This window comes from Macrotis lagotis, chromosome 6, assembly GCF_037893015.1.
Source record: "Macrotis lagotis isolate mMagLag1 chromosome 6, bilby.v1.9.chrom.fasta, whole genome shotgun sequence".
Classification (NCBI taxonomy): domain Eukaryota; kingdom Metazoa; phylum Chordata; class Mammalia; order Peramelemorphia; family Peramelidae; genus Macrotis; species Macrotis lagotis.
Window position 1 is genome coordinate 51,044,068 of NC_133663.1, and position 14,880 is coordinate 51,058,947.

The 14,880-nt window shown below is 31.8% G+C and overlaps 1 pseudogene; it reads right to left on the minus strand.

The window, feature by feature from the left end:
- LOC141492115 (nucleophosmin-like) overlaps nucleotides 1-14,880 on the minus strand; it is a 62,053-nt pseudogene that overhangs the window by 11,954 nt on the left and 35,219 nt on the right.

Genomic DNA, 14,880 nt, shown 5'->3' on the forward strand with positions numbered 1-14,880 from the left:
GCCTTTTCTTATTCAATGCTCTTACTAAACAAACGAAGCAAACAGGTTGGAAATGGGATGCTGAGGGAGGGTGCTACAAGCTTGAGTCATTGAAGGGGATCACTATCTTCAGCAAAAGAACAAATTTGAGATAGATTTCTTGTAATGAATTATTTCACTTTCCTAAAGTTTGTATCAGTCATATGCCTAATTTTGTTGAAAGACTAAAGAAACATAAAGTAGAATTCTACAAAATGAATTGGCACAGGTAGTTTTCAATGTCAATTAGCACTATTTAAAGGAAAATCTAATACTACAGTAAGATGGTGAAATAGTTTATGCTAAAAATAAATTTTTAGCTGCTTTATTTTAGAAGATTTTTTAAATGTTAATTTTCTTTTAAAGTTTTATGTTCTACACCAGCGGTTGGCAAACTATAGACTGAATGAAAAATGCCACAAGGTCTATTTTTGTTTGGCTGATTTTTTTTCACATTTTTAAATGTAACAAATTTTATTTTCAAATGTTTAGAAAAATCATAATTAGTTCAGGGTACAAAAATATATGGGGCAGGAAGATGAGATCTGTTCCTGACCATACTCAGCTTCCTAAAGTACCCTCCTCAACTTACTTTTAAAATTTCCCATCATTCAAGGCTGATCTAGTCAAAATCACACACACACACACACACACACAGATACACAAAGACACACAAACAGACACAAACAATATTTATCCATTTGTATCTTTTGAGGTTTCAAACTATTTTGATTTTTGTTGATTTTGTTGGGTCATTGGTTCTTATCTCCAGTATCTGGCATAGTTTCTGACATGTTATAGGACATTAATAAATATTTCTTTCATTGAAATGAATCCTATCTGAACACCATAATACAAGGGAAGGTCAGCCCTTGAGGTGGAATTATATTCATTATTCAGATATCAAAATTGACAATTTAGTCAAGCTTAAGTGCCATAAATATCAAAGGTCAATTTTGAAGCCATCTCTTCCTGACTTTTAGTCCATAACTGAAGCCACTATATAATAATGCCTTCAGAACATTTTTGCCTTCCAGAAAATGTATGCCATACAAGAATGACTACAAGCTTTGGAGTTTGGGGATCTATTTTTAAATCCTGATTCTCACTCTTAGAATTTACTATGTTACTTGGACAAACTACCAAATTTCCATGACTTCAAGATAAATTCATAAATTAATTAGTATAATAAATAAACTAATATATATATGTATACTAGTCATAGATAAATTATGATATTTATTAATGGAAAAATTATCACATTGGGAATTCCCTCCACAATAATGAAATGTGTGCAATTTTTTTCTTTTCTTGAAAAAATTAATATTTTCATGACATCTTTTTTTTTTCTTTTGCCTTAGATTCCCTGCCAGGTTTAAATCCATCCATAAGCTGTATTTTGTAATAGATATTTAAAAGATGAAAAAGTAGTTTTGTAAAACTAAACCAAACACAAGATCTGTGACTGACAATGTATGCAATATTCAACATTCTTAGTCTCTCATTTCTGTAGTGAACTTAAGCAGGAACATTTTTGCATCTCATTATCAGGCATAAATTTGCTTATTTATTCTTATATATTTTTTCAGATTTTTTCTATTTATGCTACTCTAGACCTTGTATATATTGTTTTCCTGGTTCTGCATACTTTCTCTTCTGTCAGCTTATATATTTCCACGTTTCTTTGTATTCTTCACAATTATCACATATTAGATCAAAGTAATGTTCTTTTAGATTCTCAAATCAATATTTTTAGGCATTCTAACCAATAGTCCTCTACTGACAGATGTGGATCAAAAGCTATGGATGTCTTAATATTTTAACATAATTTCAATTTTTTTCAGAAGAATTGGTTTCATTTATTTCATCAGTATTCTTTGCATAAACCTCTCAAAGCTGATTATTTCCCTTTTTCTATGTTTTCTAATATTGGTAACCTCAGATTTTTTAAAATTTACATTTCTATAATTATTATGCAATATTTGTCTTCCATAGCTTTTCTTTTATAACTATAAAAAGAAACTTTTCAAGTTCCCAGAAAAATAAAGCATATTTATGGTACTCCTTATCTCCTAGCTCTAATACTTTCATGTCATCTAGAAATTTATTTTGTTTTCAATCCAAATACAATAGGATTGAAATTAACTAATTTTAAGAGAGAGATATGCCACCTTTCACAAATAGATAGTTATCAGAAGTCTATTTTCCCCATATCAAGATTTCTTTTTTTCTTCACATTTTGCCTAAATTATTCAGCCATCAATCAGGCTTAACTTAAGCCTTGCATTATAATAGTTGCATAATGACATTGATTTCACAATAGGCTGATAATTCCCCTGGCAACTCCCCCCCCCCCCCCACAAAAAAAATAAAGCTAACCAATTTTACAATTTAAATCATTCTACCACAATGGAACATTTATTCCACTGTAAATTTATTACATTTTATCTTATTTTATTCTTTATATGATGAACTCTGCATAAACAAAATAAGTCTCACCAACACTTGGTAACACAAATCTAGGAGCAAAATCCTATACTTAACATGGATGCTGAGAGCAAATACATGAAGCATGAATCTAAATAATAATGAAATGGCAGCTGTCATTTTTTTTTCCTTGAAATTGGTTCTTTTTAACGTAATATGTCTTTAGTTTTTAATGGAAGTACCCCTTTCAGTAGCTTGCTATTTTCCCCCCAAAAGAAAAGCATAATAGGTATAATCAAGACTATAGAACGGACATAATAGGGGGAAAAACTAGGATGAGATAAGAGATTATAAAGTGGCTGAGATTTTTCAAATGCTGTAATTTTATTTTAAATGGTATAGAGCAAAATTCTAATGCCAGAAATTTAAAAATGATTTGAAAAAATGAATATACTGAGGAATCAGCTGCCATTTATTTGTGTTAACACCACACCAAACATGAACTGTATACCCCATGGTAGTGTTGCATCTTATAGCATTTTGATGCAGACTTTGAATGGTAAACTGCAGGAAGAAGAACAAGAAAACATTTTCACCCTTCTGGTGAAAAATAATACCCTTGTTCAGTGAAATTAATCAGAGAAAAGCCCAGTCATTCCATTATTTATGGGTTAGCTTTATAATAGAGCAAATCATTTTATGTTGTCTGTATATGATCACGCTTGTGCCAACCCAAGGGGATTAGGGGACAAACATCAACTTTATAAGATAAATTGGCTTTGTTGTTACTATGTCATACCTCCCTTATAGAGTTGTCTTTGGAAACGAAGCACTGTGTAAGATGCAAAATCCCTAGATAGTCAAGTTTTCCATTTTTCACTCTGTTTTATTTTAATAAGAAGTGACATTTACATAGGGCTTTAACTTTTTAAAATATTTTAAATGTTTCCTCTCATTTGAGCCACAAAACAGCCCTGTGAAGAAAAAAAGTAAACTATTGCTAATTACATGAAGAAAATGAATAAAACTATTTTGTATAACCATAATATGCTACAGAAATATTAGGTACTATCAATATAATTAATAGTTATTATTATTATTGTTAAATAATTTGCCTTGATCACCTATCTAGTGTCAAAAGGAAGATTTATACCCATCCTTATTCTTGATTACAAGACTTATGCTCAATTCAATACTTCATACTGCCTCAAAGAATTATTGTTTTTGGAAAATGGGTGAATGAATTAAATTTAATTCATTCACCTATTATGAGTGAATGAATTTAAAATTTTTGAGTAATGCAATTATTCTTTATTGTCAATTGAAAAGAAAGAAATGTATTTTGCCTGAGACCTTTGACTTGAGATCTTAGCATCAACGTGCATTAGGTGATAAGAAAAATTAATTTATAGGTATAGATCTTAGAAATCATTTGGATTAAGATATTATTGAAAATGACAAATATTAGAAAATAAAATTACTTTTTTTCCCTAAAACAGTGTTCCCTTTGGGGAAATATACTTGAATTAGGGTAAAATAATAGTTTGAATATGTAAACAAAGAATTAAACAAAACAACTTTTCCAGAACTTAAGATTTTACATGACTCTATTCTCTATGATCCCTTCTTCTCATTGTTCCTGCTCTGTGTGTTTTTGTGTGTTTGTATGTGTGTTTGTGTTTGTGTGTGTGTTTGTGTGTGTGTGTGTGTGTGTGTGTGTGTGTGTGTGTATGTGTTGGATGCCTAGGAGAGGATATTTTGGTTGGGGAATTCCTGCATATACTGAGCAAAACTATAAGGTCATAAGTTGATTCTTTTCTAGAAGTGGTATTGTTGATTTGATTAATGTTTCCATACCTAGTTGTGAAAAATGGGAACAGTCAGGGGTATTCTGATAAATATTTAACAACCAGCTCTCAAAAAAGTGCTCATGGCACTTTTAACTTAACTTCCTTCAATATTTTCCCCTTCAAATTTATAAGACTAAAAGATCAAGAAAATAATAAATGAAACCCTGTTTCATGTAATTGTGAACTTCTAAAATCATATGCTTACACTAAAAATTTTACGTTCAGCTTTCATGAACCAGGTCCTGCCGACTCCTGCTTGCCTCTGCCTGCCTAGAGCAGAACATAAAAACAATCATTAAATGTTTATTGAATTGCCTTATGCATGGGCAGTCTCAGTTTCCTCCTGTGGAAAATGATGAATTTGTCATTCCTTTTATCCAGCAGATGACTGATGTATTTCAATCAGTCTTAAACATTTATTAAGAAATTTTATAGGGGGCAGCTAGGTGGCATAGTGAATAGAGGTCTGGACCTAAAGTCAGGAACATCTGAGTTCAAATCCAGCCTCAGGCACTTCTTAATTACTTAACTGTGTGACCTTGGGCAAGTCACATAACCCCATTGCATCATAAATACACAAAATAATAAAATGGAGATGAAATTTGATAAAAAACATACACAATCCTCAAATACTTTTGTTGTTTTCCCCATATAGTATGAATTAATACTTTTAGCAGTTTCTCCCTTACTTATAATGAAAATCTCTAGAAGGAAATTTGCAATAGCAATCTTGCTAATCCATAGAGGTGCTATTCCCTCAAGGAGGCAGCTGAGTTTTATATCAGCATTAGGAAAGTAAGGCAAATACAACAATAAACATAAACTTCATTGATTCTTCTTATAAGGAGCAGAATAAACAAAACACTTAAGAAGTTGATACCAATATATTCCTTTCTAAAGAAGTAGCATCTGTTTCACATCATAGAGACAGAAAAAAATTAGACAACTGTTAAGACAATTCATGATTCAAAAGGAAATTTATCACTATTACAATTATAAATCATAACTGCTGTTTTATTCATCAGGATTTTTGGATACTACTTACATGACAGGTTATAAAAAAATCAAGTATCGGGGTGGCTAGGTGGCACCGTGGATAAAGCACCATCTTGGAGTCAGGAGTACCTGGGTTCAAATCCGGTCTCAGACACTTAATAACTACCTAGCTGTGTGACCTTGGGCAAGCCACTTAACCCCATTGCCTTGCAAAAAAACTAAAAAATAAAATCAAGTATCCTAGGAAACTGAATTGAAATATTCCATACTTCAATAAAATTTAGTTCAATTTCCAGAAGCAGTTAAACAATTAACTGGTGCCAGGCAGTATAGACAGGGTAAGGGGTTAAAATTATAAATCATTTTTCTCTTTAAAAACTTATAGCTTGCAAGGAGAAAGCAATATATAAATTTATTTTTGTAAAAAAATGCCATTTGTGTAAAGAAATACATAAATAATTATATATATTTAAATAAATATAGAGCAATTCATGAAGATAGTTTGCTAAAAAAATCTAGTTAGATCCTTACATAGAATCCTAGAATCAAAGATTTTAAATTCAATGAAACATTAGGAGCCATTAAGGTTAAATCCCTACTTTTGAGATTAGGAATATGAGGTATGCAATTGTTACATTACTCATCTAGGATTAAAAAGTTACTAAGTATATGGTTAAACATTTGAAACCAAGGCTTCCAAGTCCAACTCCTTGAGCAATATTTATCGGAGTTATATAAGACTTGATACTATTTTTGTTTAAAAAATGGTGGAGAGTATATTAGATCTTGAATCAGAGAATCTGCTTTTAAAACCTGAATGATCTTGGTTCACTTTCCCAATCATTCTAGTTGTTAGGACCTTTGTTTTAGTCATAAAATTAAAAGGTTGGGCTAGCTGATGTTTAAGTTTTCTTCTAGTCTTCAATCCATGATCCATTAATTGTAAAATATTCAGAATATATTTATTCTTTCTGTGACTCATTGATGAAAGGATAATGATAAGAACATTACTATATAAGGCTATTAATGAGAATTAATTGCGAACATAGAAAAATATATAGTTGTATGTGTATATATAGGTATATATCTTCTACATATATATTTATATGCCTATATATAGACACATTTATGCATATATACAACCTTGTGAACATGAGAATATCTGTGGGTGGATGTGTGCTCACACGTACAAATATATATATATATATATATATATATATATACTCATATATAAACACATATATATGTATATATGTGCATATATATTGCATATATACTTACATGAATCTATATATATTAACTATTGTTACCAACTATAACTGTAAGTATAACATGAATGTATATAAATTAACTGTTACCAGCATTATTCAATGTCTATTTGGTGTAATCTAACAACTTAGATTTAATCAATTGCCAAGTCTTTTTCTTTCTTCACATTTCTGATCTCTCAGCAACTACCCTTGTATGCCTCAGCCCAGGATTATTATAATAGCTTTCCAGTTGATTTGCCTGGTTCATCTATCTCCACTTCTGTCCATTCACCAAACTGAGGCTTAAGAGACTTCCTTAAAATGCTGTGAAGAACATCAAAAGCTCTACCCCCCCGTGCCTTTCCTGATCAATAAAATCCAGTAGCTATTACAGCCAGGATCCAATATAAAATCTTCTGTCTTTTAAATGCTTTTTCACATATTTGCATTTTTTCCCATTCCACTCATGCTCATATACAAATCTGTCCCCGTTCCTATTTTTCCCCAACACTCTATTTTCTATTTTGTTGAATTTTTTCTTCAACATTATTTACTCTGTGGGCGGCTAGGTGGCTCAGTGGATAGAGCACCAGCCCTGGACTCAGGAGTACCTGAGTTAAAATCCGGCCTCAGACATTTAATAATTACCTAGCTGTGTGGCCTTGGGCAAGCCACTTAAACCCATTGCCTTGCAAAAAAAAAAAATTACTCTGAAGATTTCATTGTTTGGTGGCTGCATCACGTTCACATCCCCTCTGGGAGTTTATCTTTGCCCATTTGACTCTGTTCTCAAACTATGTATCCTCAGATTCACCTGGGATAAGCTAAGACTCTCAACTCCACATTCCGTAAGTCCATATAACCTCATTTTATGCATGGTAGTCTTCTACCCTACAGTCATTTCCATTCTCCCTCCCATCCCCCTCATTCGTATATACTTTCAGTTACTCTAAGAATGTAATCCAAATACTACCACTATTTTCTTTTTTTTTTCAGAAATGTTTCTTATTTATTTTGAAATTTATAATTTTTCCCCTAAACTCGCTTCCCTTTCCCCACCCCCACACAGAAGGCAGTCTGACAGGCTTTACATTGTTTCCTTGCTATACATTGATCCAAATTGAATGTGTTGAGAGATAAATCATAACCTCATGGAAAAAATAAAATGTTAGAGATAGCAAAGTTGCATAATAAGATAACTTTTTTTAATTAAAGGTAATAATCTTTGGCCTTTCTTTAACCTCCACAATTCTTTCTTTGGATACAGATGGTATTCTTCATGACATATACTCCCAAATTTTCCCTGATTGTTGTAGTGATGGAAGGAGAAAGTCCAGTAAGGTTGATAATCAACCCAGAGTTGCTGTTATGGTGTACAATGTTCTTCTGGTTCTGCTCATCTTGCTCAGGATCAGTTCATACAAATCCCTCCAGGCTTCTCTGAATTCCCATCCCCCCTGGTTTCTAATTGAACAATAGCATTCCATAACATACATATACCACAATTTATTCAGCCATTCTCCAATGGATGGCCATTCACTCAATTTCCAATTCTTTACCAACACAGAGCTGCTATGAATATTTTTGCATAAGTGATGTTTTACCCTTTTTCATAATCTCTTCAAGGTAGTCCCAGTAGAGGTATTGCTGGATCAAAGAGTATGCACATTTTTTTGACCTTTTGTGTGTAATTCCAAATTGCTCTCCAGAAAGGTTGGATTAATTCACAGATCCACCAAGAATGCATTAGTGTCCCCGATTTCTCATATCCCTTCAAACATTGATCATTGCCCTTGCTGGTCATATTGGCTCATCTGAGAGGTGTGAGGTGATACCACAGTGATGCTTTAATGTGCATTTCTCTAATCAGTAAAGATTTAGATAAATTTTTCCATATGATTATGGCTTGCTTTGATTTTCTTATCTGTAAATTTCCTATGGCCCAATTGTCAATTGGGGAATGACTTTTTTGTTTTGATAAATTTGACTGGGTTCTCCATATATTTTAGAAATGAGTCCTTTGACAGAAATACTAATTGTAAAAATTGTTTCCCCATTTACTACATTTCTTTTGAGCTTGGTTACCATGGTTTTGTTTGTGTAAAACCTTTTTAATTTAATGTAATCAAAATTATCTAGTTTGTTTTGAATGATGTTCTCCATCTCTTCCTTGGTCATAAACTACTTCCCTTTCCTTAGATCTGTCAGGTAAACTATTCCTTGATATTCTAGTTTCTTATAATATTGTTTTTTCTTTGTGATTTCTTATATCATAATTTCTTTTTGCTATTTACTCACTCAAGTACAAGTTGAAAGTCCCTGTCAAAGAGGAGTAGAGAAAAGAATTCTTAGCAATTCTCTAAAATGTGGAAAGATATTGGATATCTTTAATTACTTATAATTCAGAATAATATTAATAACAACAACTAACATTTACATAGCACCTATGATCCAAACACTGTGGTCATATATATATTTTTACAAATATTTCATTTGATCTTATTTGAGTTGTACAAAAAGCAGGTGATAAAGGAGTAAACAAACATTGTTGTTCTCCTTTCCTAAGCTTCCCTTTACTCATTTTGTGTGTACATGTTTACAATTATATATATATATATATATATATATATATATATATGTGTGTGTGTGAGTGTGTGTGTATATATGTGTGTAATGTGTATATGTGTATAGATATATATATATATATATATATATATATATATATATATATATATATAGTATATGTGTTCCATCTTCCTTTTTAAAATGAATGAAACCTGAGGTCAGAGAGACTGTTTCAATTTTGTCCTTATATCTTTATTAGTGATTGGCTAAAAGGTATCATTTATTGAATTTTTGTTAACTCATTAATTAAAAAAGAAATATGGCAAACCTTGTTAGAAAACTTACTTCTCTTGAGCTAAAGCCCCCTAGGTTTTAACTTAGGTTTCAAATAATTCAAAAATACTTATACATTTTTAAACATAATTTTTCTTATAATCCAAAGTATTTCATTTTAACATTTGAAAACATTCAGAGAAAGAGCTTGTGTGTAGGTTTTAATTGATTAACAAAGGCTTCTATGACACATACTCACAAAAATTAAGAAATCCCTGGATATAATGTAGGTCTCTTCTGAAGTGAGCAGGGAGTTAATATTTTGAGAGACAATGGATTGAAGTGAGCAAAAGTAAAAGTGAGAATAGATCACGGAACAAATCCTACCTTGGACATTTATCTGTGAAATCAGAATGAATAAGTCACTGAAAGAAGTAAGTCATCTAAGTTCCAATTTCTTAACTATAAAGTGAAAACCAATCCTTTCTAAAGAAGTAGCATCTGTTTCACATCATAGAGACAGAAAAAAATTAGACAACTGTTAAGACAATTCATGATTCAAAAGGAAATTTATCACTATTACAATTATAAGTCATAACTGCTGTTTTATTCATCAGGATTTTTGGATACTACTTACATGACAAGTTATAAAAAAAATCAAGTATCCGGGGTGGCTAGGTGGCACCAGTGGATAAAGCACCATCTTGGAGTCAGGAGTACCTGGGTTCAAATCCGGTCTCAGACACTTAATAACTACCTAGCTGTGTGACCTTGGGCAAGCCACTTAACCCCCATTGCCTTGCAAAAAAAACTAAAAAATAAAATCAAGTATCCTAGGAAACTGAATTGAAATATTCCATACTTCAATAAAATTTAGTTCAATTTCCAGAAGCAGTTAAAACAATTAACTGGTGCCAGGCAGTATAGACAGGGTAAGGGGTTAAAATTATAAATCATTTTTCTCTTTAAAAACTTATAGCTTGCAAGGAGAAAGCAATATATAAATTTATTTTTGTAAAAAAATGCCATTTGTGTAAAGAAATACATAAATAAATTATATATATTTAAATAAATATAGAGCAATTCATGAAGATAGTTTGCTAAAAAATCTAGTTAGATCCTTACATAGAATCCTAGAATCAAAGATTTTAAGTTCAATGAAACATTAGGAGCCATTAAGGCTAAATCCCTACTTTTGAGATTAGGAATATGAGGTATGCAATTGTTACATTACTCGTCTAGGATTAAAAAGTTACTAAGTATATGGTTTAAACATTTGAAACCAAGGCTTCCAAGTCCAACTCCTTGAGCAATATTTATCGGAGTTATATAAGACTTGATACTATTTTTGTTTAAAAAATGGTGGAGAGTATATTAGATCTTGAATCAGAGAATCTGCTTTTAAAACCTGAATAATCTTGGTTCACTTTCCCAATCATTCTAGTTGTTAGGACCTTTGTTTTAGTCATAAAATTAAAAGGTTGGGCTAGCTGATGTTTAAGTTTTCTTCTAGTCTTCAATCCACGATCCATTAATTGTAAAATATTCAGAATATATTTATTCTTTCTGTGACTCATTGATGAAAGGATAATGATAAGAACATTACTATATAAGGCTATTAATGAGAATTAATTGCGAACATAGAAAAATATATAGTTGTATGTGTATATATAGGTATATATCTTCTACATATATATTTATATGCCTATATATAGACACATTTATGCATATATACAACCTTGTGAACATGAGAATATCTGTGGGTGGATGTGTGCTCACACGTACAAATATATATATATACTATATATATATATATATATATATATATATATAGCTCATATATAAACACATATATATGTATATATGTGCATATATATTGCATATATACTTACATGAATCTATATATATTAACTATTGTTACCAACTATAACTGTAAGTATAACATGAATGTATATAAATTAACTGTTACCCAGCATTATTCAATGTCTATTTGGTGTAATCTAACAACTTAGATTTAATCAATTGCCAAGTCTTTTTCTTTCTTCACATTTCTGATCTCTCAGCAACTACCCTTGTATGCCTCAGCCCAGGATTATTATAATAGCTTTCCAGTTGATTTGCCTGGTTCATCTATCTCCACTTCTGTCCATTCACCAAACTGAGGCTTAAGAGACTTCCTTAAAATGCTGTGAAGAACATCAAAAGCTCTACCCCCCCCCCCCCCCGTGCCTTTCCTGATCAAAAAAAATCCAGTAGCTATTACAGCCAGGATCCAATATAAAATCTTCTGTCTTTTAAATGCTTTTTCACATATTTGCATTTTTTTCCCATTCCACTCATGCTCATATACAAAACTGTCCCCCGTTCCTATTTTTCCCCCAACACTCTATTTTCTATTTTGTTGATTTTTTTCTTCAACATTATTTACTCTGTGGGCGGCTAGGTGGCTCAGTGGATAGAGCACCAGCCCTGGACTCAGGAGTACCTGAGTTAAAATCCGGCCTCAGACATTTAATAATTACCTAGCTGTGTGGCCTTGGGCAAGCCACTTAAACCCATTGCCTTGCAAAAAAAAAAAATTACTCTGAAGATTTCATTGTTTGGTGGCTGCATCATGCTCACATCCCCTCTGGGAGTTTATCTTTGCCCATTTGACTCTGTTCTCAAACTATGTATCCTCAGATTCACCCTGGGATAAGCTAAGACTCTCAACTCCACATTCCGTAAGTCCATATAACCTCATTTTATGCATGGTAGTCTTCTACCCTACAGTCATTTCCATTCTCCCTCCCATCCCCCTCATTCGTATATACTTTCAGTTACTCTAAGAATGTAATCCAAATACTACCACTATTTTCTTTTTTTTCAGAAATGTTTCTTATTTATTTTGAAATTTATAATTTTTCCCCTAAACTCGCTTCCCTTTCCCCACCCCCACACAGAAGGCAGTCTGACAGGCTTTACATTGTTTCCTTGCTATACATTGATCCAAATTGAATGTGTTGAGAGATAAATCATAACCTCATGGAAAAAATAAAATGTTAGAGATAGCAAAGTTGCATAATAAGATAACTTTAATTAAAGGTAATAATCTTTGGCCTTTCTTTAACCTCCACAATTCTTTCTTTGGATACAGATGGTAGTCTTCATGACATATACTCCCAAATTTTCCCTGATTGTTGTAGTGATGGAAGGAGAAAGTCCAGTAAGGTTGATAATCAACCCAGAGTTGCTGTTATGGTGTACAGTGTTCTTCTGGTTCTGCTCATCTTGCTCAGGATCAGTTCATGCAAATCCCTCCAGGCTTCTCTGAATTCCCATCCCCCCTGGTTTCTAATCGAACAATAGTATTCCATAACATACATATACCACAATTTGTTCAGCCATTCCCCAATGGATGGCCATTCACTCAATTTCCAATTCTTTACCAACACAAACAGAGCTGCTATGAATATTTTTGCATAAGTGATGTTTTACCCTTTTTCATAATCTCTTCAAGGTAGTCCCAGTAGAGGTATTGCTGGATCAAAGAGTATGCACATTTTTTTGACCTTTTGTGTGTAATTCCAAATTGCTCTCCAGAAAGGTTGGATTAATTCACAGATCCACCAAGAATGCATTAGTGTCCCCGATTTCTCATATCCCTTCAAACATTGATCATTGCCCTTGCTGGTCATATTGGCTCATCTGAGAGGTGTGAGGTGATACCACAGTGATGCTTTAATGTGCATTTCTCTTATCAGTAAAGATTTAGATAAATTTTTTCATATGACTATGGCTTGCTTTGATTTTCTTATCTGTAAATTTCCTATGGCCCAATTGTCAATTGGGGAATGACTTTTTTGTTTTGATAAATTTGACTTGGTTCTCCATATATTTTAGAAATGAGTCCTTTGACAGAAATACTAATTGTAAAAATTGTTTCCCAATTTACTACATTTCTTTTGAGCTTGGTTACCATGGTTTTGTTTGTGTAAAACCTTTTTAATTTAATGTAATCAAAATTATCTAGTTTGTTTTGAATGATGTTCTCCATCTCTTCCTTGGTCATAAACTACTTCCCTTTCCTTAGATCTGTCAGGTAAACTATTCCTTGATATTCTAGTTTCTTATAATATTGTTTTTTTATGTCTAAATCTTATATCCATTTTGCTCTTATGTTACTACCACTATTATCTCTGGAAAGACTTTGCCAGATGCATTCATTTAGTCTTTGTGATTTCTTATATCATAATTTCTTTTTGCTATTTACTCACTCAAGTACAAGTTGAAAGTCCCTGTCAAAGAGGAGTAGAGAAAAGAATTCTTAGCAATTCTCTAAAATGTGGAAAGATAATGGATATCTTTAATTACTTATAATTCAGAATAATATTAATACCAACAACTAACATTTACATAGCACCTATGATCCAAACACTGTGGTCATATATTTTTTTTACAAATATTTCATTTGATCTTATTTGAGTTGTACAAAAAGCAGGTGATAAAGGAGTAAACATTTGTGTTCTCCTTTCCTAAGCTTCCCTTTACTCATTTTGAGTGTACATGTTTACAATTATATATATATATATATATATATATATATATATATATATGTGTGTGTGTGTGTGTGTGTGTGTGTGTGTGAGTGTGTGTGTATATATGTGTGTAATGTGTATATATATATATATATATATATATATATATATATATATATATATAGTATATGTGTTCCATCTTCCTTTTTAAAATGAATGAAACCTGAGGTCAGAGAGACTGTTTCAATTTTGTCCTTATATCTTTATTAGTGATTGGCTAAAAGGTATCATTTATTGAATTTTTGTTAACTCATTAATTAAAAAGGAAATATGGTAAACCTTGTTAGAAAACTTACTTCTCTTGAGCTAAAGCCCCCTAGGTTTTAACTTAGGTTTCAAATAATTCAAAAATACTTATTATACATTTTTAAACATAATTTTTCTTATAATCCAAAGTATTTCATTTTAACATTTGAAAACATTCAGAGAAAGAGCTTGTGTGTAGGTTTTAATTGATTAACAAAGGCTTCTATGACACATACTCACAAAAATTAAGAAATCCCTGGATATAATGTAGGTCTCTTCTGAAGTGAGCAGGGAGTTAATATTTTGAGAGACAATGGATTGAAGTGAGCAAAAGTAAAAGTGAGAATAGATCACGGAACAAATCCTACCTTGGACATTTATCTGTGAAATCAGAATGAATAAGTCACTGAAAGAATAAGTCACTAAGTTCCAATTTCTTAACTATAAAGTGAAAACAATTATGATGCCTTTTTCCCAGTGTTGCTGTGTGGATCAAATGAAATGATTTAAGCAAAGTACCTTAAGTATTATAGAAACATTAATTATTATCACTGACTCTTCTGGATTGCTGGGATACTGATGACACTCTTATTTTCTCTCAACAATAATCACTTTTTACACACCCTGTACCTATGAGAAGTTAAGAGTAGATGGCTGTTTGCTTCAGTTTTATAGGAC